General features: G+C 43.2%; 1 protein-coding gene across 6 annotated transcripts in view; it reads left to right on the top strand.

Moving 5' to 3' along the window:
* The window catches only part of FAM19A5 (family with sequence similarity 19 member A5, C-C motif chemokine like), a 669,022-nt gene that overhangs the window by 185,722 nt on the left and 460,108 nt on the right, over positions 1 to 23,192 (top strand). The window lies entirely within an intron of this gene.

The raw sequence follows: 23,192 nt of genomic DNA, 5'->3' as shown, positions 1-23,192 counted from the left end.
AGAGAATGGCACTAATATAGGCTTGCTCCCCTTTGGCTTGAGGAAAACAGCTTTTATAACCATTCTCACTGAAGAAGTGGAAAGAGCACTGAGCTGACTGAAAGAAGGAAAAGCCATCTTTATTGTACCACTTGTGCATTTATTAATTAGAGATGTAGTGCTAGGGAGACATCAAGAGGTCATCTAATTTATTCCAGTGTACTGAGATGTGATGGAGTATACTGAGATCAACCCTGACAGATGTTTATCTGTGTGTTTCAATCTCTGGTGAGTGGAATTCTGTAGCTCCTGTGTAATCTTTGCCAGTGCTTACCTCTCTCTATACTTTTTCATAGCATCTAACCTAAATCTGCCTTACTGCAAATTAAGTTGATTACTACTTGTCCTTTCAGTGGCCACAGAGAAAAACTAATCACCATCCTCTCTGTAACAACCTGTCACACATTGGGAGACTATTGTTATGTTCTCTCTATGTCCTTTCTTTTCTAGACTAAATAAATCTAATTGTTTTAATCTTTTTTTTCATAGGTTTTTTTCATACTTTCAGAACCTCATATCCTTCTTATTGTTCTTCTCTAGACTCTCTTCAATTTGTTTACATCATTGTTAAAGCAGGGTCCAAAACTAGGCACCATACTCTAGCTGAGGCCTCCCCAATGCTGAGTAGACATGAAAAAAATGCCTCACTTGTCTTGAAGTCCTGTTAATGTATTCCAGAATGACATGTTGTTTTTTTTGCAACAGCATCGCTTTGACTCCTTCAATTTACGGTTCACTGTAGCTCCCAGATCCTTTTCTGCAGTACAGCTGTCTGGTTATTCCCCAGTTTATCTTTCTGATTTTAAAAGTCCTAAATTGTAAGCAAGTGAAATGCCTAAACTTTCCTACAAAATAAAGGACAATTTGCTAAAATAGTTTCCGCTTTCAAAAGAATTATGTGTTTATTATTTGATCACATCTCTGAATTTATTATATTGTTGGCCCTGTTAAAGATTGAAAATGTATCCATTATATATAAGCAATATTCTTAATCACTGAGTGCCCTCCAGTTAATGTATGTCTGCATAATGATAGTGTTTAGTTTGTGGGCCAAATTCTGCTCCCTGATATTCTGGGATAAGTACACTAATTTCAGCTGACTCCAGATTTACCCCCAGTGCAACTGACAGCACAGATTGTCCTTCATTAAGTAAAAGTTTTATTCATAACAAGCTGGGAAGGGAAAACAGCCAGACTTTTGCTCTGAAGGCAATGATCAAGGATATACAGTACAGTAGACTCCAACAGGGCATTTTCAGTAGAATTTTAAAAAGTATATCAACTAGAAAAACACATTCTGACATCATAAATACAGGTATTTACTCAAATGTAAGACAAGGTTTATTCCCTCCCAACCATTATGGGGGGAAAAGCCCCTTGTTTTATATTTGCATACAAAGCAGAATGGGGAGCAGGTGGCTGCTGCTCTGACTCTGGCCCTGGGCCTGGGTAGGAGCCAGACTTAGATCCACAGTAGCTTTCTATCCCAACTCTCCACTTATCCTCTGCAGCTTCTACCCCTCTCTGAACCACCTTCTCCCCCGCTCCCCCCCATCTTCCCCACTGTCAGGTGCGTCTTGGCTCCAGCTTGGGCTGGGGTCTCTCCTGGGTATGGATCGTGTGGAAACTGTATTCCCTCTACCTCTGCCTGGCCAATCAGCAGTGAGTGCCAGCTTTACTGTATGGCCCAGCAAGGGCTGAGCTTCCATGTGCTGCGCTCCAGGATGCAGCAGTCCGAACAGTGTCTAATAGAGGCAGGGGAAGAAGCAGAGACTGAGGAATTGGAGAGTGGGAGGGGCAGAGACTGGGGGGAGCTGGGGGTGGGATGGTACAGGTGGCAAAGGTGCAGGAAGGCTGCAGGAGGAAGAAGTGGGTGCACCAGAGGGCAAGGGGGCCATCTGATTCCCCTTCTCAGCCACTGCTTTGCCTGCTGTAGTGGGGGGGGGGGGAGGGGGAGTGGGGAGCACTCAAGAAAACCATCCAATACCTAGGAAATTATAATAAATGTATACATTTTCTGTATATAGAATCTAATTATTGGGAGGGTTGTTTTATATTCGAGTAATTATGTTAATTCAATGACAGATAGGGAAGCTGTATTTCTGGGATTTGCTTCAGGTTCTAGCTTTGATGAACAAAATACTCGTACAGTGCCACTCCATATGCACAACCAGTTGTGTCCCATTAAAGTGCCATTGTTTCAAGAATTTGCAGTCCTTTGTATTTCCACATTCTATCATCAAGAAGCTTTCAAGTGAATTTGAGAACAAAGAATTTCCTTGGTTACTAGGTCAGTAATTGGGACTTCAGTATAGCAGACATTCATATTATGTAAAGAAACAGTGTTGGTTTCCTCATCTGCAGCATATTTTGAAATCCTTTATACGGGTAGAAAAATAGTTATGTTTAAGATGTCTCATTTTGGGCCCTGGCTGTGTCACGAACTTGCTGTATGACTTTTGAAAAGGAACTTTTTGTGCATTAGCTAATGGCTCTGAGAAGGAGAGAAGTATTTTTATAATAATATAATATATTCACTAATGTTGTGAGGTGCTTGGATACAATGCTGATGAGGTCATGTAAAGACTGATAATGTTGAAATTTGAACAAATTACCATACAATTGGGATGGGGCTTTATCATACATCAGTGGCTTCCTACTAACTGCTGATGTAGATAATGCTAACCTGCCAGGCTTTTTGGCCTTCAGTGAAAGTGGGGACTACTTACCATAGTTTAACTTCCACTTACTGTGGAATAAGAGTATAGACATGGACAATTAGATGGTAAAGTCCCTGCAGTAAATTTTGTAGATGTTCAAACCATTAGAAAGGTTGTTTTGTCTAACAACACACTTCTCCCTGACTAAGGCTTTTTTTGCTGGAAGTTCTTTCTACCTGCTTGTTGTACATAAATCTATTTCATAATGATATAGTGAGGTTAAACTGCATGTTGGAATACACATCTGTTTTTAGTATTCAGAACAGGTGTAAAGAAACCCAAGTGCAAGAGACATTTCCAAAGGAAAGGAAAAGAAGCATGTTCTTCCAAGGTCATTTAATTCCAAACATGGAAGGGGATTTATATCTGTATTTGTTTATCCAATGTTTTATTTATTTTATACACTTTTTAGTGCATGTCTAAACTGCCTCCTTAGGCAAATCAATTCATAGCCTAATTGCCTTTACAGTTAAACAGTGTGTTCATGAGTCTAGCCTACTGCCTTTTTCTTTTTTTAGTTATTGGCTATAATTCTTATTCTTTGATCACAAACCAACCTTTTTTTCTGAATAATGTATAGACCTTCATCAAAGTCAGTGGATGTGGCAGAGACCTTTAAGCTCAAGGGCAGAACATAGGATCTTGTCTAAAAAAAGGGGTGGGGAGAGGGTAACAGCTGAAAGGTGATAGGTAAGCTTCCTATAGGATAACATGCCTACCTATGTTTGACCTGCTGATACCTTTGGTTAACATCCCATGTGACTATCCCATGCTGTCCTGTACTGCTTCTCTGCATACAAGTGGGCTGAGCACACACACACAAAGAATATACCAGTCTGGACACAACAACATGTTGAACAACAGAGAAGTGAACTGTAGAAAGCATGATTAGCAGTACTTAGCAGTCCTCTATGAAACTTTTTTAACATTATTTTTTCAAAAAATATCTAGAGAATTCCTCTTTTTTTTTCTTCTAGTTTTTTAAAGATCATCATAGCTATCTAACTATACAGAAACTTCAAACCAAAGCAATGTGCCTTCCAGGGTTATTTTTTATCAGCTTGAGAGAGGGTAGGTATTTCACTATTTATGTCAAACTAATCCTCTTTGATACACTGGATTCATTCACACAGAAATAAATGTGAGCTGAACAAAAGATTAATGCAGTTTGAACAGTTTACAAAACAGAAAGCACCTCTTTACAGAACTCCACTCTGATAATCAGCCAGTTGGAAAAGAGAACTGTCAAAAAGCTTATGTACAAACATCCAAATCAACTAGTTGAAATTAAACTGGTTGGTTGGTTTTTTTAAACAGGTTAACCTGTACATAAGTGCAAAGTGCTGTCTGCATGCTCTGTAGACAGCCTGCAATGCTAAAAGCACCCAGCCAGGGGGACCCAGAACACATACAGCCCAGTGTGTTGTGCAGGCTCTTCTGTCTGCCAGAATGCAGGGGACAGCAGGCTAGGGCACAGCTTGGGGATGATTTGCCTGGTGCTTCAAGGGACCTGCCCTCCCGCCCTGCTCTGCTCTCTCTTAGTTGTCAAACAAGAGACCCAGAGAAGTCTGCTGTCTCTCAAGCCTGTCAGTTTTTACTCCAGCAACCTAATGGAGCCTTACCCCTGTAGCACCAGCTGTCAGATCCAGCTTATATTTGCTCTTCAGCTCTCTGGCCCTTCAGGTAGGGTCTGTGGGGGCATCTGGGAGCAGGGGGTGGATCGGGTGGTCGATGGGGGACTTGGGGATGGCAGGATCAGGGGAGATCCAGTGTCCTGGGCTGGCAGGTGACTTCCCCCACCAACACCAGTGGGGGTGTGATAGCACCACAGTCTCTGGGCTGTGGAGAGAGCCTGAGTTTTCCCAGCCCTTCAGCTATGAAGGGGAAGAGGCTTTCTGTCGCTCGGGCTGTAGCAGTAGAGTGCAACCTGAGTCACAGAAGATCTCCCTGAACGGGGGAGAGTGAAGGAGCAGAACATGTTGAGATGCCAGAGGGCATCCCTGCATTCCCATTCAACTGGGTTGTGTGCAAACATTCATTCAAACACTTGCTCCCCAATCAATGAGCACTTCAACCTCCTCTGATGCAGTGGAGACTTCCACTACATCAGCCATTCCATCAATTGAAATGTAACAGTTGTATGCACCCAAAGAGATACAAATGTAAAAAAGTGCTTCATAAGGTTTACAGTATAAATTGTATCTATTGGGGGTGGGGTGGGGAGGGCACTAATGCCACTCAGAATTGTCAGTTTTTATTGACTATTTTTAATTGCTACCTCATCAAATTCAGATTACTTCTTGTTGTTTTGATGTGCAAAGCAGCAGAGCTGTTATACTGGGTATGTTACCAAAAGGGCAAGAACATTTTCATTACAGCAAGATAAACCAGTAATTTGTCACAAGTAGGAGGGTCATGGGCTCAGATACCGTTCTTATCCACTTACTCTGATAGGACAACATTATTGATAAGCCTCTTGGCTTCTATGGCACCTCTTTAGGATTGATGCCAGTTGTATATGCTTACATCAACAAAACAGCTTTCTCCCCTGCTAATCTTCCTTAAACTTCAAGCAATATTCTTCAATATACGATTAATCATAGCCTTGTCAATACTATCTGATATTACTACATTATGGCCACACTTGCCTCTGGATCTGTTTTCTATTCTTTAAAGAGAAAATTAGAATGGGGTGGGGGGAAAGTATTGGATTTAAAGATCTAATAACATTGAAAGGGGAAAAAAAGTATTCTGCATAGTTACTAGGAAGAAGAAAGGAAAACAATCCAGAATGTGGGTGATACTTAAGATTATAGTAATGAAATTGTAATATTTAATAATTTTGTGCCAGTTAAAGAAGATATTTTATTCTGGTTTATGCTACTGCCTTTTGGATTTTCCTGACTTTTGGAATACCATCGATGATAGACATTTAACTTGTTGTTTACTATTTTTAAATACTTCCTATTATTATGTAGAATATTTCCTTGCTTGCATTGTTTTTTCATGGAAAAAAGGTAAGTTGTTCATGGATTCAAACTTTGGTGGCACTAGAGATTTAGTTATGCTTTATACAAGTTGGCTAGTACTAGACAGAACAATGACTAAATGTGTCCAGTGTTCTATAATCCATTTTCCTTTTGGTGAGATATGAATAGCTAGCTTCATTCCAGAATGAGAGTCTTTCTGTTATAGTAGGTGTAACCAGGAGTCTGTTATATTGTAGTGGTCCCAAAAATCAATGTTAACAATCAGTAAGAATCCAGATTTGTGCATACTATTATCAGCCCCTTGTAATACCTCTGCTGTACATAGCAGGATGATATAAAGAGAACCTGCAAAAACCTTTAATTTTAAATGTTCAGGTTGGTAATCAGCTAGGCCTGAATGCTGTTTGAATGTAGTTTATATTCTGTTTTGTTTCCTTTTTATATTGTCAGAAATGATTTCAATTAAATCATTTATGGTTCTTCCATTCAGATTACAACAGCCATTTCAGAACAGATAACCCTCTAATGGTTGTACGTGCCCAGGGTGGTTCCAAGATGCTTTTGACCTAGGTAAGGAATAAACTGAGTCCTCAGAGCAGTGGCATGGATTTCAAACATACAGTTTTAAAATTTCCCAGTGAACCATTATCTGTGGATCATTGACACTACAGGCTGTAGCAGTTCCCTTAAAAATCTAAAGGAAATTTAATTATATACATTACTTAAGTTACATCCCATATTAAATGTTAACATAAACAACACAGTGGACTTTCAAAAATAACATGAATAATCTAATCCATAAAAACTATAGTGTTTTAATTATTAGATTTTTTTGCTATTTTTATTGTCTGAAGGTGGCATTCTGTTTTCCTTTGGTTGCCTTGAGTGGCAATTTTTTAGTCATTTAAATGGTATTTTTCACGTGTTAACAGGTAATGATTTTGTTTCCCTAGTAACAGGGGTGTAAATGCACGTGTGTGGACTGTAGGCTACACACTGGCTTGGCACGTATGGAACTGTATGCATTAGGGCTGTGTAAAGCTTCGGTCCCTGATTCTATTCAGTGGAGATTTGGCCCGGTTTGGTGGCCAAACCTCTGAATCCGAACTGAATCAGGAGATCCTTTAATCTCTCCAAATCAATTCAGAGAGATTTGGAAAGATTTGGCGATTTGGACATAGACACAGCTGTAAATGTTTTTTCTATGTACCTCAAGGTAGCAGATGGCTCATGAACACTGCGATGGTGGGGCACAGGAGCACGGGGGGCTCCCCAGCATGCTCGACAGCAGACCCGGAAGTGGACCAGAAGCACTTACAGTCCCCTTCCAGGTCCACCCTCCCGGTGCCCCTCCTGGCTCAGTGACTGGTGGCTCCTGGAGCCCCCCACAACATTCCCTGGTAGACCTGGAAGTGGACTTCTGGTCCCCTTCTGAGTTCCCCAGGGAGTGTGTGGGGGGTCCCCCTGCACTCCTGTGGGATGCTTGATCCACCCCACCACTGCAGCATTCACAAGCTGTGCTGGTACCCTGAGGTATGTAGAAAAAAAAATTTAAAGCTGTGTCTATGGCCGAATTGCTGATTCTCTGAATCAGTATTGAATCATCAGATTTGGATTAAGCCGAATCAAATTGGGGACAGTGATCTGAATCCATGAATTGAATCACTGTCTTTAATTCGGGCTAAATCCAAATCTGAATCAAATACGGCCCACTTTGCACACCTCTAGTATACATATGCCTGTTGTGGATGAAGCTAAATCTTGAAAATGTAGTGGCCTGTAACCAGGACTAGCAGGTGTTAGACTCTGGAGGAGGGCTTTCTTGTGTTTTATCTCTAAAAGCTGTGTGCTTAGGGCTCTCATCTGGGAAGATGCTATATTTCTCACTGCCCAGAGCAATACTCTAACTATGCCTCACACTAGGCATTATCCCGGCCCCCTCTGGCATTCCTTTTAAAGCTGTCGCTACCTCTCCTGCCCCCACCCTATACCCCTTAGCAGCCAAAAGAGTAAGATAGTTGGGGCCAAGAGAAAGGGAGCAAGCTAGAGGGTATGTGGCTCTGAGATAGCTGCTGTCCTAGGAAGGGAATGGGGCTTCTGGCTTAGAGCCTTGTTCCCAGTGGGCACATCTACACATGCCCTCAACTATGCAGGTGTTACTGTATAATCATTTAGTACTTGCTTTAGCATGTACTGAATGACTGTGCAGTAACCACTGGGTCATTTATGAACCTACTGCACAGTAGCATCAGCATTACAGTTTGTGCCCATCAATGCTATGTCACCATAGCGGCAACCTACATCACCGTAGTTCATCGCTACAGCAACCTAGTGTCTCATGTCGATGTGCCCAGTGAGACAGAAACTTTAGTGCCCTCCATAACTTTTTTTTCCCAGTGACTATAAAATGCAACTTCAAAAGGAATGTTGGAAAGAGGTCTCAGTCATGTCTGACCTATATGATGAAGTGGTTAGAGCACTGTGCTTAGAGGTCAGAGAGATTTAGGGACAAGCCCCTTCTGAGTTAGAGGGTCTAGAGCAATGGTTATAGCTAAATTATGGTACAGCTCACCATCAACATTTTGTTTCCAGGACTTACATTTGGGTACACACGTAAACATTGTCTACATGGACAGGCTTACACGTCTGGGAAACATTCCACTTATATAAAAGACTACCATTTAGATGATCAAATGGAAATAGAATACCACCCTAAATGTATAGAAACGTGTATATGAATATGTATAATAGTAATGTTACTAAGGTATGTGAAAACAACAGTAAGATTTTTACAGTGATGTGAAAAGTAATGCTAACAGGGACATTCTTTGGGGACAGTGGGACATTCTATGGCTGATTGTGAGTTTGTGAGAGAGAGAGAGAGAGCAAGAGCACGCACATGGACACACGCAGGAGCGAGTGCAAGATGGGTAAAGCTTGTCTTGTGTGGGTATGCAAGTGAGGCCTGATACTTCCTATTTTTGAGTCAAGAGATTGAGATAGTTTAGCTTAGTAGGTATGATCCAGGTAGTGGAGCAAAAATGGGGCCTGTATCCAGCATTTAATATTTTCTCCTCATTTTGTAGGAGAATGCAGGTGGCACCATGCTAAAGAAGGTTCCAGAGCTTCTTTGGGGTTGTCTTCTTCACCAGTTACCTAGCAGAGTTAACCATAATGGGCCTCCAGGACTCACTGGTGTGGTCTCCTCTGCGTGCTGTTCATTAATTTAAGTGGTAGCTTAATAAACAAGATATTGCCTTCTATGTGTTGGATGTCAGTGTTTCAGTAGCTATTTTTAATTAAAAGCCAATATTTTAGATGCTTTATCTCATCGTAATTAATGTTTTCTATTTTCAGCCAGTTCATGTGTGCATAAAAATACGTTTATTAGAACTGCAAAATCTGAAAGAAAACAAAAGAGGACAACACATCTAAACAAAGTGCTATTGTGCAATAATTTATAATCCCAGGGCTACTACATTAACTTTAATGAGTTATGTATTGATATGTCAGTCTTTTATATGTAGTAAAATCAAACTGAACCATGGGTAGGGAGAGGAAAATGCCCATGGATGCAGATGTTGAGATATGTAATATTAATCTTTAGGTCATGTCATTACCGCCTACAAATGTATGTGTATGATCCTTCAATGAATTAATTCCTCATAGCACAGGATCCCAAAATGAACCCCAGATTAGTTTGTAGTAATCCATTTTTATCCTGCCAGACAAAAGAAGCCTTATACCATTAGCCAGTGAGAGACTGGATTAATGCTTTTTTTTTCAGAATATCCCAAAGCTACTAGACTATATTATACATGAATGGGTTGTAACATTTTAAATTTTATACTTCAGAATTACAAATCAATGTTCTTTTAAGATGATACATTTGAAAACTAGTTTTCCCTTTTCTTAATTAAAGTTTTGAAATGAAATAAAGTTCTGAGCACAGGCTTATAAGTAACTTAACATTTTAAATTTCTGGGCCTTATACAGTAAATTATGGAGGTATTAAGCAGGTGTACCTCTGTTGAACACTGGAATTTCCTAAACAAAAAAAATGGGGTTACACACTGGTAAATCAGTGCTCTCACTTTAATTTGTTTTTAAAATGGTATTGTTAATATTGGGCTGTGGACCTACTTTCATCTCACTATTTGGATATTTTAAATAACGTTTACAAAAATCTTTTTATTACAGTATTTTAGATTATCTGAAAAAGCTGCATTCTCTTGTATTTATTTTATTAGTAGCTAAAGATAATTTAAACTGCTTTGTTGGTAGGGGACAGTGGGTAAGAATTCAGTCAATTTACTGACAGTAAGAACTCAGGCTAAAAATCTGGTCTGTAAATAAATTTGAGTAGCTGGTAAAAACAATCAAGCTCTGGCTGCTTTGTGCAGTTCCTTCTGAAAGAAGGTAGACAGCCAGAGCAGAAGAGTGCCACTTGGTGTCTGAGCAGGAACACAGCACCCTGCAGGAAGCCTTCTCTGTGCTTAGTCAACCTCTACCCCTTTAGACTTGTGTCACTGTTGCTGCAGCTTCCCTGCTGTAATATTCTTGGGATGCAGATATTCTTCTTTGGGCATCCATGTTAGGATGGAGAGCTTGGGGCCAGTAGGGATAAGACTGGAGGGTGGGCTGGGGGGTTGGGTTCAGCATGGTGTGGGGTGCAATCATGAGTGTAAGGGTGTGGAGCAAGTAGGATACTTCTGTTGTGGAGGCAATAGGGTATAAAACCATTGCTGCAGATACACATAGGTGGCAACCCAAGATTTTTTTTTACTGATAGCAAAAAAAATTGGTCAGTAAAATTTGTCAGCTACTAGAAACCTTTTTTGTTGTTTTTTTTTATTAGCAATCTGCAAAAAGTCTTGGGTTGGCAACCCTGCTTTTCAACCTATTTTTCATTTACCTAAGATATTTGTATGAAAGAAAGTTTGTTGTCCTTCATTAATACCACCCTTATCTTCCACATATTGCAGATAGAATCACTGTCTACTCCACAACTGTCCATAACATCTTACTTGCAGTAGTACAGTGGTAGTGACCCTGCTACTTGTTGTGGGTGAAGAATATCTGTGCAACAGCTCTCTTTTTCATTAAGTGTAATGGGGAAAGGTATCATCATAACTCACGGGCAGCCACCTTTCATGGTCAACCTTTGTGGCATGCAGGATTTCAGGACAGAAGTCAGTAGCTGGACCTAGAAGTAGACCTCTGGCCAAAGTTCAATCACAAACCCTGCAACATAACAATCTGGTAATAACCCAATGCAGCATCATTTCTTTGGCATGTGGAGATATATGAAGAACATTCTCATGTTGGACCATACTGTACTCCTTCCTCCGCTTGGAAAAAAACCCACTTTTCCCCACATATATTTATACCTGTTCTGTGCTGTTGGTTAAGTCATGAAATGGGACTCAGGACTAGTATATAAAGGATTGGAATGACAACTCGTTTAATGAATGACAGAAAGGCTTTATTTACTACAAGTATTCACTGTAAAATGAACTAAAACAAAGCAAAGTTCTGTATATTTAGCTGTAAAAGTGATAGTATCTCACCAATATAGGCAAAAAGGGGGACTCAGTTCTGTCAGTTTCTCTAGGCGTGGATCCGTTCACCAGAAAATCAGCTGGGTGCAGTAACAGTTCTCAGAATGATTTCCCATTCTTGAAGCATGCCCTGGTTAGCTGTTTTGTTCCTCTTCTATACCCTTTAGCTCAGCATCTTTAAAGCAGTCCTGTAGTTGTGTAAATCAAGAGACAATCTGAAGCAGAATTAACAGGAAAGTCCTGTTAATTAAGCTGTTCATTATTGGTTATCAGAAAGTCCCAATTATGATTGAATTACCTCCCTCAGTAACAAGAGATTATCAATTTCTACTGAGTTGTAACATATCAAGAAATGGATTAACAACGAAGAAAAACACAAAGTTTTTGAGTTGTCCTTGGAAGATCAAGGGAATTACTGAGGCAAAGCAAGAGTAAATTAGGAGGAGATACCTATCAAAACCCATATGGAGAATGTTTCTTCCTACACATAAGCAGAAGTTAATTGCACAGAAATATTTATTATATGAATTAATCCAGGATAGACATTTGACACAGTTACATATCAGGCACATAGGAGTCTGCTTGAAATCATCATAAATATAGTAAGATAAGCTGGAAGTGATGCCTCATTATTTCCATTCAGAAGATCCAGCCACAAACTTACATCCTCTTGCACTATGCAATTGCCATCAATATTTTGTACTTTAACTTGTGTGAGTAGGCCCAGCTCAGTTTGAGTGTCACAGTCATTACTGTTGGAATACTGGATAAAGTTTTGTTATGTTTTACTGTATAACTAATTCTGCATGTCTTTCTCCATGGACTGCTGTCTTCTGCCATGAAAATCTTAATTGTTTGTGTCATAAAGAACATATTTCTACCCAACTATTTTAACTAGAAAGTTTCTGGCAGGCATGAGGCCAGAAAGAAACTTAGCCAAAGAGGGAGATGAGCGGAACTGGTGGGATGCTATGCCGAACCAGAAGCATGGAGGGAGCAAAGCTGCAACAGGGAAAAATGTCGCACCAGAAGAAGAAAGAAAAAGTGCAACGGGTCAAGGAGGAGCTGGGACTGGCTCCTGTGCCAACATGGGCACACTTTATGGTGGCATGCGAGCGCTGATTCACTGGCCGGCCCCTTGAAGATGGGATAATAAGCCCGGCAGAAGAGAGACAAGGGGGACAGGAAGTGGGTTCCCCAGTGGATCCAGAGTGGTCCAGAGCAGAGCAGAGCCCCACTGAAGGGAAGTGGTGGCAGCCCCAGGAAGGGGCCTCCAAAAATAAGCTGAGCCCAAGAGGACTAAACTACCTACAAGAGACAGTGCCTACAGACATCTCCAGGCAGGATTAGACCAACCAGGAACCTGAGGACAAAAGGAGAGATGCACACTTGAGCCATGGCAAGTACAAACCAGAGAGAGGGGAAAATATGCCAGGAAGCAAGGTAACCTGGGGTCTGGAAAGAGTCTAGGCCAGGTCCAATACAACCTAAGGAAAACCAGACGAGACTACATCCAAACGTGACTTGTGTAATCTGAAAGGTCAAGTTAAGAAAACCTATACCAGACCAGAAGACTGGGAAATAACATCTTTGGTTGGTGTTAGATGGGGTGTAGGGGAGGTGGGGCCCCCAATGGGAAAACGGACGGGAAGATTGAAGGAAGGTACCAGTAAAGGCGGGACATATCATCTTCCCCCCAATTAAATAAATTTATTCCAGCAAGATGTGGCAGATGAGAACCCCTGGGGACCTTCTGAAATCTAACCCAACAACAAGCTGTCCGTTCTGCAAGCCACAGTAAAGTCTGACAAGCCCATAAGGACAAGGCACACTGGTAATCGGCACAGGAGATTACATTGTTATACTGTATTTAGAAAGGTGTCAAAATTGAGTTACATACAAATCAATAAGTTACGTTGGAACCTTTATGGATGGAATTTAGATTGCTTTAATCATTCTATTTACTAATTTAGGTTATAATTATGTTTTGAATATAGCTTTAATAACAATACGGTTCTTTTGGTGAAAAGTAGACTAGAATGAAACTGCCACTGGTGGGCCTCGAACATCTGGTCTCGCGCTGTTCGGCCTCTGGCGTATGGTCTTGCCTGGCGCTTCGTCTCTGGATTTGGTCTTTTTCTGCCCCTATCTCACCTGCCACGACTTTGCTCGAATCTTCAGTGGAGGGGTTGGCTACTTAAGCTTCTCCAGTGTCGGGACTCTTGAGGTTATGATCTTCTGCGAGGCTCCGCCCTCCCCTACACCTCGCCCTAATACTGATCCCCGGTGGCCGACCCTCGCCTTGTGATGCCCTGATAACCTGGTGGCAAATCCGTAGGCTTGTCCTGAGCCTAGACTCCGCTGGAGAAGGACCCCTACTCAGGGTTCTTCCCTGGCCCTCTAGCTGTGGGCCACTCCACAAAACATAAAAGAAAGATCAGCCTGTAAGCCTCCCGGACTATAACGCAAAGTTTGGACTCCCTTGTCCTGGAGGAAATCCCCTCCATACTTAACTCTATCTGCAACCCCCTAAGCCTGCGCTTCCCTGATGGCCACTCGGTACCCCACTGAGTGGTCCTGCCGGGCCGAACCCAGGACTCTGCGGCTCCCCTCCCCACTTGTATTTGGTTCCCTGCTGGGATGGCCTCTGGGGGTGCTCCCCCAAACCCGCGCCGACCCCACCTGGATTGACGAGTCCTCTTCTATTTCCTTCTCTTCAGGGTGGGTCCTCCCGTAGGATCAGATCTCAGGCTTCTTATGCCCAGAGTCACCGCCAGCAACCGGAGCGTCCCCCACCTCTCCCTGAGTGTTCCCCTTCCTGCTGCAGGGGAATGTGTCCCGGCCTCGGGGCTGGCCACTGGCCTCTCCCTTGCCTCCATGTGAGGCTCCAAGCTTGTCTCCTCTCCTAGATGGTCTCCAGCTCTCCTCCCCTTCGTCTTCCCTCGGGGTGCTCTTTATGCCCCTGTGCCGGCTCCGATCATCATTGATCGCAGCTGGCTGAAGTTTGAAAAAGACACGGCTAATCAGCCGTGCGGGTCCCGCTGCTCCTTCCGGTTTTCCCACATCGTTGGCTGCCAGTAAGGAGTTTGCTGGTTTCTTTTCTTCTCTCCTCCTCTCCCCAGCCTTGTTTCGGGTCCCGGGGTTCCCCTTCTCCCCTTCGGGGCTATACTGTGCCATCCCTGTGACAGAAACTATTATATATTAACACTAGAAAAGACCTAAAAATAAGTTTCCAGTTGTTCTGAACTTTCTCAGCCAAGTCTTCATACACTGTGGCCCCTAGCATAAATACACTTATGGTGTGATTAATGTGTTAATTGTACAATAAATAGTAACAGTACTACACATTCACCCAATCTTTGGTGCCATAAATTGACAAACCAAGCACAAAAATATTCTATAAAATAATATGAAGTGTGTTTGTGTGTGTGTGTATTTATAATAATATGATAAATATGGAATATATATTCTAATGTAATAAAGGGTTTAGTCCGTCTGTCTGTAATGCTCTTGGAGAACTCTGCTTGGTTACTGAAACAACCACTCAGAGGAGCATTATGGACAGGAGGCAGCGGCTGTCCAGTGCCATGACAGTGAGGATGGAGGGGACGGAGCAGGGGGGTGAAGCCAGCGGTGCCAGCCTTGCCCAGCAACCCCTGGCCTTGGTTCTTGGAGGAAGTGGAGCACCACTATGACAGCAAGGATGGAGCAGTGGGGCAAGGCTAGTGGTGCTGGCCTCACTGCCACCCCCCTCTCGGCCCTGTTGTTTTGGCATGGGGTGCTGGCGGAGGGGGATGCAGGGGATGGCAGGGCAAGCTTCCCCCCCTCCAGGGAGGTGACGCTGCTGCCGGGGGCAGGGAGAAGGGGTGCTCCTGGGAGGCAGCGGCAGTGTGGTGGGGACTAGGGTTAGCAAGCTTACCCCCACTCTGTCCCTGCCCGCCCCCTCTCCCCCATAATTCTTGAGAGGCAATTCATGCGTGCATGTGTGTGTGTGTGTGTGTGTGTGTGTGTAATGGAATATCTTTGTGGCTTGATTGCATGGCACCATACATATTGAACATGGCACTTTAAAATGTCAGGATGCAGAGAGCTGGCTGAACACATTTTTTAGATTTCCATGGCACAGGGACTCCAGGGTTGGGAGAGGCTCTGTGATCCTGGGGCCTCAGTGCCCTGGGACTTCCAAAAAATGTGTGTAGTGGCCCTGGACACCTCTGGTCTGTAACCTGCTGAAGGCTGAGGGCAGTCCTGGGTCCAGAACAAAGGACTGGGCCTGGAGGCAGCTCCACAGTAGTGCAGTTGGGATCAGAGGAATTTTATGTCTCATCCCAAATGTGCCTCCTGCCATGATGATAGAAGTCCTCCATATTGGCAGAAGTTCTTCATATGCTGCCATGATGGCAGGAGGCACAGCATTTGGGATAGAGTATAAAATTCCTCCAATCCCAATCATGTCGTTCTTTCAATGTTGGGCCTACACCTAGTGTATGCTTTATTTTTCTAATATAGTTCAGTTGTTGAATATTTGTGCATGCAAAAGAGTTATAGGTACAAGTATAGACATGAAAGGAAGCTTTTCAAGGCCAGCTGTAGGATTTATCCATCAGCTTCTACTAACTTCATTGGGAAGTCTGGGGTAGCTAGTTGTGGTGGAATCTTCCTGTAGATTCAGAAGTATAAATTTGAACCTTGTTCCAGACATACATCGAGATTTTCAATGCTCAGTTCAACTATCCATGGTTATAGAGTAATTTGGTCTGGAGAGTCAAGGGTGGCTATGATGCCATTCACTAGATGCCACTGGTTACAGAAATAAGCATGACTTTACTACTTCAGCCAGAATAGCCACTTATGCACAGGAGAACTTTTGGAATTTTTTTTTTAACTTCATTGCTAATACCTTTGTGTCAGCCTTGAAAATCTCAACCGTGGTGCTTGTCTTAAAGAAATGGCCACTGATTTTAATAATTGCCCAATCTGAATATTATCTTAAAATGAACATTGACCATAAAATTGGAGTCACATGGCAGCTCCCTATGACCTCATAAGCCCCCTCTGACATTAATAGTCTCCATGCAGATGTAAGAAGCCATATATGCATATCAATTTGCAAAATAAAGGTATAATTTGAAATGATACAAGTGAGGGTCATAAACAAACAGAAGGGAAAGGGAAGCAAAGGCTGGGCATAAAGCCACCCTAATATCGCAAGTTACTTAGTAGGCGATGTACAAATTGGGATAGTTCAGTTAACTAAATATTCTATTATTTCTTCAGCTATATAAACATATTAACAGGCAGCCATCCTGTACCTGGGGACTTATCCCATAAACTAAAACACCATAATATGAAGAGTTATGACTCTCAGACGTTAGTCCTACCCCTTCCATCTAAAATGAGTGAAAAAATGAGCTTTGTAGCATGCAAACAAATCTGTGTTCTAGCCAAGAAGGTCACTGAATAGAATTCAAAGTCCTGATCTCTTCAAAGAACCATATGCCACTTGTAGCTCATTCTGTGAACAGCTTATTTGTTATGGGCCCCATAGGAGTACCTAACAACAATGGCTTTGGATCTGCATTGACTACTAAAATGTATTCCTAAAGTATAAGATACTGGCACTGTTGACCTATAAAGCTCTTAATAGATTAGGACCTGTGTACCTAAACACTTCCCACTCCCTTGTGCCAATGCCACAGTTGAAATCAGTGGGTTACCTAAGGTGGAGCTCTTCTTCTATGAGAGAGAGAACAGCTTGCATGATGTTGTCTGTGAAGGCCTCCAAGCTATGCAATACGCTCCCTTTCCTTCCTGTCTGAAGTATTCCTTGTTTTCTGCATTCTGTGGGGCCAATGTATTTTCCATAATTACAGGGAATTTGGAAGACTTCTGGGAGGCTGTAAATATCTAAGTATGCCTTCATTTGCTAGGTTATTTTTAGGTGAAAGGAAGTTTTTAAGTAATCTATTTTTATAATTGTGTTTTTAACTGTCAGAGCACCTACTGCAAAAATAGGTGCCACTTTTTATGGAACGAGCATCTAAAATAAAGTAACAAATAGACAACATGGCGGCAGTAGTTGTTGAGAAGTATTGGAACGACAGAAAGAAGTGGCAGGATGTAGATATTGCAGGAAAAAGTGAGAAAAGTGGCACATGACAGCATAATTAAACTATAAAAACACTATGTGTGACTGGTATCCTGTGTCATATATGGCTTTCAAGGGCTTTTTTTGGAATTTGATAATGGCTCAAGGAGTCATAATCAAGGGTTCATAAAACTCTTTACCTGTTTTTAGCCAGCTCAAATCCAGCCTCTGCTAATTATGGCCAAACGTTTTTACTAACTGATGCCCGCAATGTGTTAAAAACTGAAATGAGTTTTCCATGGGCAGCTGTCCACATGACAAAAAGCTACTGGCACAGTTCTTTCTCCATAAATAAAGAAAAAAAGATTAAATCAAGCCAGAAGAGAATGTCAGTTCAGGATTGTAAAGAAAAGAGCAGAACAATACCATGAGTTAAATGTTAACCAAAAAAGCCAAAAGAAACAAGAAGAGGTTTTTGATAAATATATCAGAAGTATTAGGAAGAAAGTATATCCACTAATAAAGGAAAAGATGAAGATATTCATTATTCTATAATATGGGAGTTCCATAAGCCCTTTCACAAATCTGACTTAAGCAAAAGCAACTGGAGAAAAATTGTCTGTGCTGTCAGGAAGCAATGAGGGTCTAATACTATACTACCCATTTAAGTAAATGAAGGGAGAAAAAACATAAAATATTTAGCATGCCACGGATGAAGTCCAATTGCCAAAAACCTCATGGAATGGTGAAACAGATGTGGATTTATAATCTCACAAACCAAGGAAGAGACCGAATTCTTTAAAAAAAGCATGGTAAATATGTACCTTTAGGTAGTTAGTATCTAAAGGTGCACATCTACCCTGCCTGCTGACCAATTTCAGACTAACATAGCTAACTACCTCTCACATGATTTTAATTCAGTATAACAACTCTGACTTACAAAAGGGGAACATTCAGTTCAATTTTTAGATTAACATAAATAATTCTGAGTATCCCAGTACCAAAGAAATTGTAGAGGATGTAGAGGACAATAATGAAAATGACCTGAAGGCAGGCAGAGTTAATTTATAGACAGACTAGAATAATTAGTCAATATGCATTTTATATAATATGACCTCTACATTGGCCAGATTAAAATGGAAGATGGGAAGGACAATAAAATACTCTTGTGAAAGCCAGAACTATGGGGGAAACAGTACCAGGGTGCAACTGAGCAAGTGAGATGTTATTTTAAGAATTGGGAGAATCATCCCAAATAAGAGAGCTGTTAGGTTGGAATAACATCCTAAAATAGCTAGTGTCAGACCTAGTACCTGACTAATTTAAAAGTAAACTAAATAAAATTCAGTAGGGAGCAATCACGTATCAGCCAAGGTTTGAACTAGAAGACCTAATAATAGATCTGTTTCTGCTGTCTTTTGTATGACTTAAAGTCAGTAGTGGGTTCCAAATTCATTAATGAATATAGGGCTAACATCATCTCTGGTGTAACTGCATCAGAATAAGCTGTGATAGGCCAGGTGTAAATCTGGCCTATATTGCATAAACCAGATCAGAACCATGTTGTTTCTTCAGTGCCATTTGACACAGTTAAAATTGCAAAGGACTTGATTATAGATAAGAAAAGGAAACATCTTCAAATGATCATGGACTAGCGCAGGGGTGCTCAATCTTCTTGTCCAACGGGCCGGATGGGCAGTACCCAGTCCATCCACAGGCCAGATCCAGCCAATGGCCTCAATCTGGCAGCTGAGGTGGACATGGCGGGCACCATCCAGGCACATGTAGGGGAAAAGAGGTGGGAGCCCAGCCCCAATCTGGCCCTGCAGGGGAAGGGGGAGTGACCTGGCTGGGGGCAGAGCAGGAGGGGTGTGGCCCAGCCCTAACCACATCCCTGGGGTGAAGGGAGCATGGATCTGTCATAATCCAAACACAGGGGGAAAGGTGGCATGGTGCACCTCCAATCTAGATGCAGGGGGGAAAGGGGCATGCCCCACCCCCAACTGGCTGTGTAGGGTTTAGGGTTTGGGAATCTGGCAGGTGGGAGGGTGGATGTAGTAATGGTTACTGCTCCTCTGTCACCAGGGACAATGTATTACATTTGATAAGACTTTTTCACAGGAAATAAATGAATAGTTTTCCATTTAAAAACACTTTAAGACCTCTAGAATTGAACTGAGTTCTTGCACATGGTTTTGTAGCTCTCGGACACTTGTACACATGATGCCATTACCATGTACATGTTGTGACAAAAATGCCCCTTTGTGTGGCTTAATGGCATCATGCTATACATGTGCAGGAGTTCTGGGGGTTTTAAATGAGTTTGAATCATTGTAAACTAAACTACTTCCTGATGTAATTTAGTTTGCAACAGTGCATTGGAGCTGTTTGTCAGCTCACCCTTTGACGACTGGCGAGGCAGGCAGGCTCTGCAGAAAGAAAGGATCAGGCCCCTCACAACTTCTGCTATTAGCAGGCCCTGGCTGAAGGCAAGAGTGGTGAGAGGTTCAGTTGTTTATTTTTTTTGGTGGAGCCTGCCTGCCTCTCCCACGGCTATGGGGCGAGTTACTGGCAGGCTGAGTGGCCCCTGAGCTACGGAGGACCCTGGTCCTACCTTCCACAACAGCAGCACTCCCCAGGGCTACCCAGGGGGGGGCTGCTAGCAGGCCAGATGCTGCCCTAGCTCAGGGTCAGGGCAGAGCAAGTTGGGGCAGCACCAGGCCTGCTACCAGCCCACCCAGGCAGCCCTGGGGTGCACTGCCACTACTGAGGGAAGGACTAGGGCCCCTTGCAGTTCATGGACTGCTTAGCCTGCCAGCAGCTCACCCCTTGGCCACGGGCAGGCTCTGCCAAAAAAAAAAAAAAAAGATTGGGCCCCTCACCATAACTGTAATGGAAACCCCTAAATTGAAATAGTGGGTTTCATTTTAAAACCCACCATTTCTATTTAGGGGGCAGAGAATGCAACCCTAAGAACTAACCTCCCCCACTTAACGTTTACCAGCACCCTTGTAGTACTAAATTGGAAGGGAGTTTTCTGCATAAGACAGAAGCAACTGTTTTGTGTTTCTAAAAAGCAAGTCATTGAAACGTACAGTTTCCCTTTCACTGAGCATCCTTCAAAACATCCCTAGCTGAGTTGCAGCAGGAACAACCCTGGAGGTAAGGGCAAGAGCTTATGGGGATGGCTAGGAGGCTCTTGGTCTTGGGTATGACCCAGGACTATAACTGTACCCTGCAGTGGCGTGGGAGCCCCCTGGAAATACCAGACCAGTTACCACCCAGTAAAAGGTGGGTCAGGGTGCCTTAATAACCCCAGCTCCCACATCTCTGGTGGGTGAGATCAAGCAAGGGGGGCCCAGGCTCACTGCAGAGCACTGAGGCAGGGCACAGGTTTGGTGGAGGGACCTGTGGCAGTGCCCAGACTCTGTGGTGGAGGTCTGAGGCTGCATATGGGAGCCAGTGTGAAGCCACAGGGGGTGGGGCCCTGAGTCCTGGGAAGCTATTAAGGAAGCTCTTGGGGCCAGGGAGGGCTTGGGGACATGGCTCAGAGACCTGAGAGCATATGTGCGGTCTCAAAGCCCAGCATGTGAGTACGGGACCCGGTATATGTTGTTTGTGTGCGTGCTGAATAAACCTGGTGTGAGGGTGCTGGGACCAGGAGCTCCAATAGGGAATGACTCCCAGTGAGACTCTGGAGCTCGGGTCCCAGTGCTAGCTAGCCGGAGGGAACACCTGCGAGGCTTGGGCTGCGGTGTAGGGAACAGAGCCACAGATGGTGCCCCCTGGCATTGCAGTGGGGAAATGAGCCACTTCCTGGCTAATTAACACCATAATTATGTCTCAACAAGGCATGGCACGTGAGAGAGGTGGGTGGTTAGCCCAGAAACAGGTGGGTGGGCCAACATCTGACTGGTCCTGGGAAGACCCAGCTGTTACACTGTCCTTGGACAATACCCCAGGTGTAGGGCTCTCCCACTTCCTGCAGAGAGGTGAAATATAAATGAATACTACGAAGTGGAATACATAGAGCTATGTCCTTCCCTCTCCTGTGTACATGAATGGGTGCACATAATCATTAATGTTTAAGCGAAAAAGAATATGCAGCCTTAAGATGTGGTCCCTGGTGGCAGACCTGCAGAATCATTATCTAGGCAACATGTGGCTGCTTTGCATCTGTACTGCTGAAGAATATACAGGCCCCGAACTATAGCAAAGACTTGAGACTGCTACTCAAGTAGCTTTGACTTCCTGCAGCTCCCTCAGGACCCATGGAGATAGGCAAGATTCTGCCCCGTTGCCAGCAGAAGCCATGCAATCTGTTCCCTATCTGCTACCTCTGACAAACTGGCATAGGGAAAAGTCTGTAAGCAAGACTTATTTGTATAAGGCTACATTGGTTATTTCTGTTAGCTCTAAAATCTTATAAGCCTCTATGTAGGTGACAAGTTAAGAAGGCTGTTTTTGAGCAAGCTCATACTGCCTGAAAGGTATTTAGAAAATACATTTAGAAGCTCTTTGGGAAATAGAAAAGAAACAGGTTGAACCATATTTAGTGCAGCATGCAATATCGCCAAGTACCTCTTTCCTCCCAAATGGGAAGTCCTCTGGAATCCTTTGTTGCTATGAGACTGGATATCTCTGTGCAGTGCAAGCCCTGAACCAAATCTGTGCCGTCACTTACACTAGTGCACACTGAGAGCAACTCCCTCGAGGCCTGGAAAGCCCTGTGCCAGATCCTGATGTCTGGCTTGTTGGAGGGTCCGATCCAAAAGTCACCAGGTTTTATTTATTTATTTTTATTAACTTCCAGCGGTTTGCAGACTACTTTTGCTAAGTCTGAGAACGCTTTAAAATTAATTGTAGTTATTGCTATCTAAGGACTAAATAAATGCAACATCTATTTCAGTATAAATCTACTAGGAACTGATTTTCTTCAGATGCTCCTTCGCCTATTTTTTTTTTTTTTTAAAGCCCTAAAGTTGTGGGGGAGGAAGATCCCTTCTGAAACCAGACTGCATTTCGGACCAGAAAAGTAGAATTCTAAATGAAAAGTTTAACAGTAGAATACCTTACCCCTATTGTTATCGCTTCTGTGTCACTATAATATCCATTTATCTTAATCTGGAAGCTGGTTTGGAGAACGACTTTTTAAAATTATTTTATACCTCAGGTAAATTCTTTCACCAGAATTTTTCCACTCTGTCCCTGAACCAGAAAGCCTTCAGGGGAGACCCTACCCAGAACAAAAAAAGGCAAACTAACCACCAAAAATTAAACAAGGAAAAAATCCCTTGCTGCAGTGCCTGGATTGAGCAATGAGCCCAGGGAAAACTAACATGCAAAGCAGCAGTCACCAACCAGGAGGTCAGGACCAACTGGTTGATGCAGGAGCCTCTGACAGTCCCTCTGTCTCAAAGGGTCATTTCTACATTTTGTTTGAAGTAGATGCTGGGTCCCCTCCCTTCCTCCCCCTTTCTGGTGGGTTTCAAGCGATGGGGAAGGACCTGCTGTTAGTGGCCTACCCCAACTATTTCCCTCGCTTAGAACCCCCTCCGCATAAGGTAACCCTCCCCTTGTGGCGGGCTGCAAAGGGCGAAGAGACAGCTGCCCCTCCGCAGCACTGAACAAAACCCGCGCTCCTTCAGCTCGAACGAGGCCTGGGTTCATTTTCGGAGGGGGGAGGGGCTCTGACCCCCCGGATGGCCGCGAACAGGCGCGTCGTGGAAACGCTCGCGCGGCTCCCGCTCGGAGCGCGGCCGGCAAAGTTGCGAGGCGCCGCCGGCGGGGTTGA

The sequence above is a fragment of the Crocodylus porosus genome, unplaced genomic scaffold (genome assembly GCF_001723895.1).
Source record: "Crocodylus porosus isolate Cpor-Errol unplaced genomic scaffold, CroPor_comp1, whole genome shotgun sequence".
NCBI lineage: Eukaryota > Metazoa > Chordata > Crocodylia > Crocodylidae > Crocodylus > Crocodylus porosus.
This window is presented reverse-complemented; position numbering and strand designations above follow the sequence as displayed.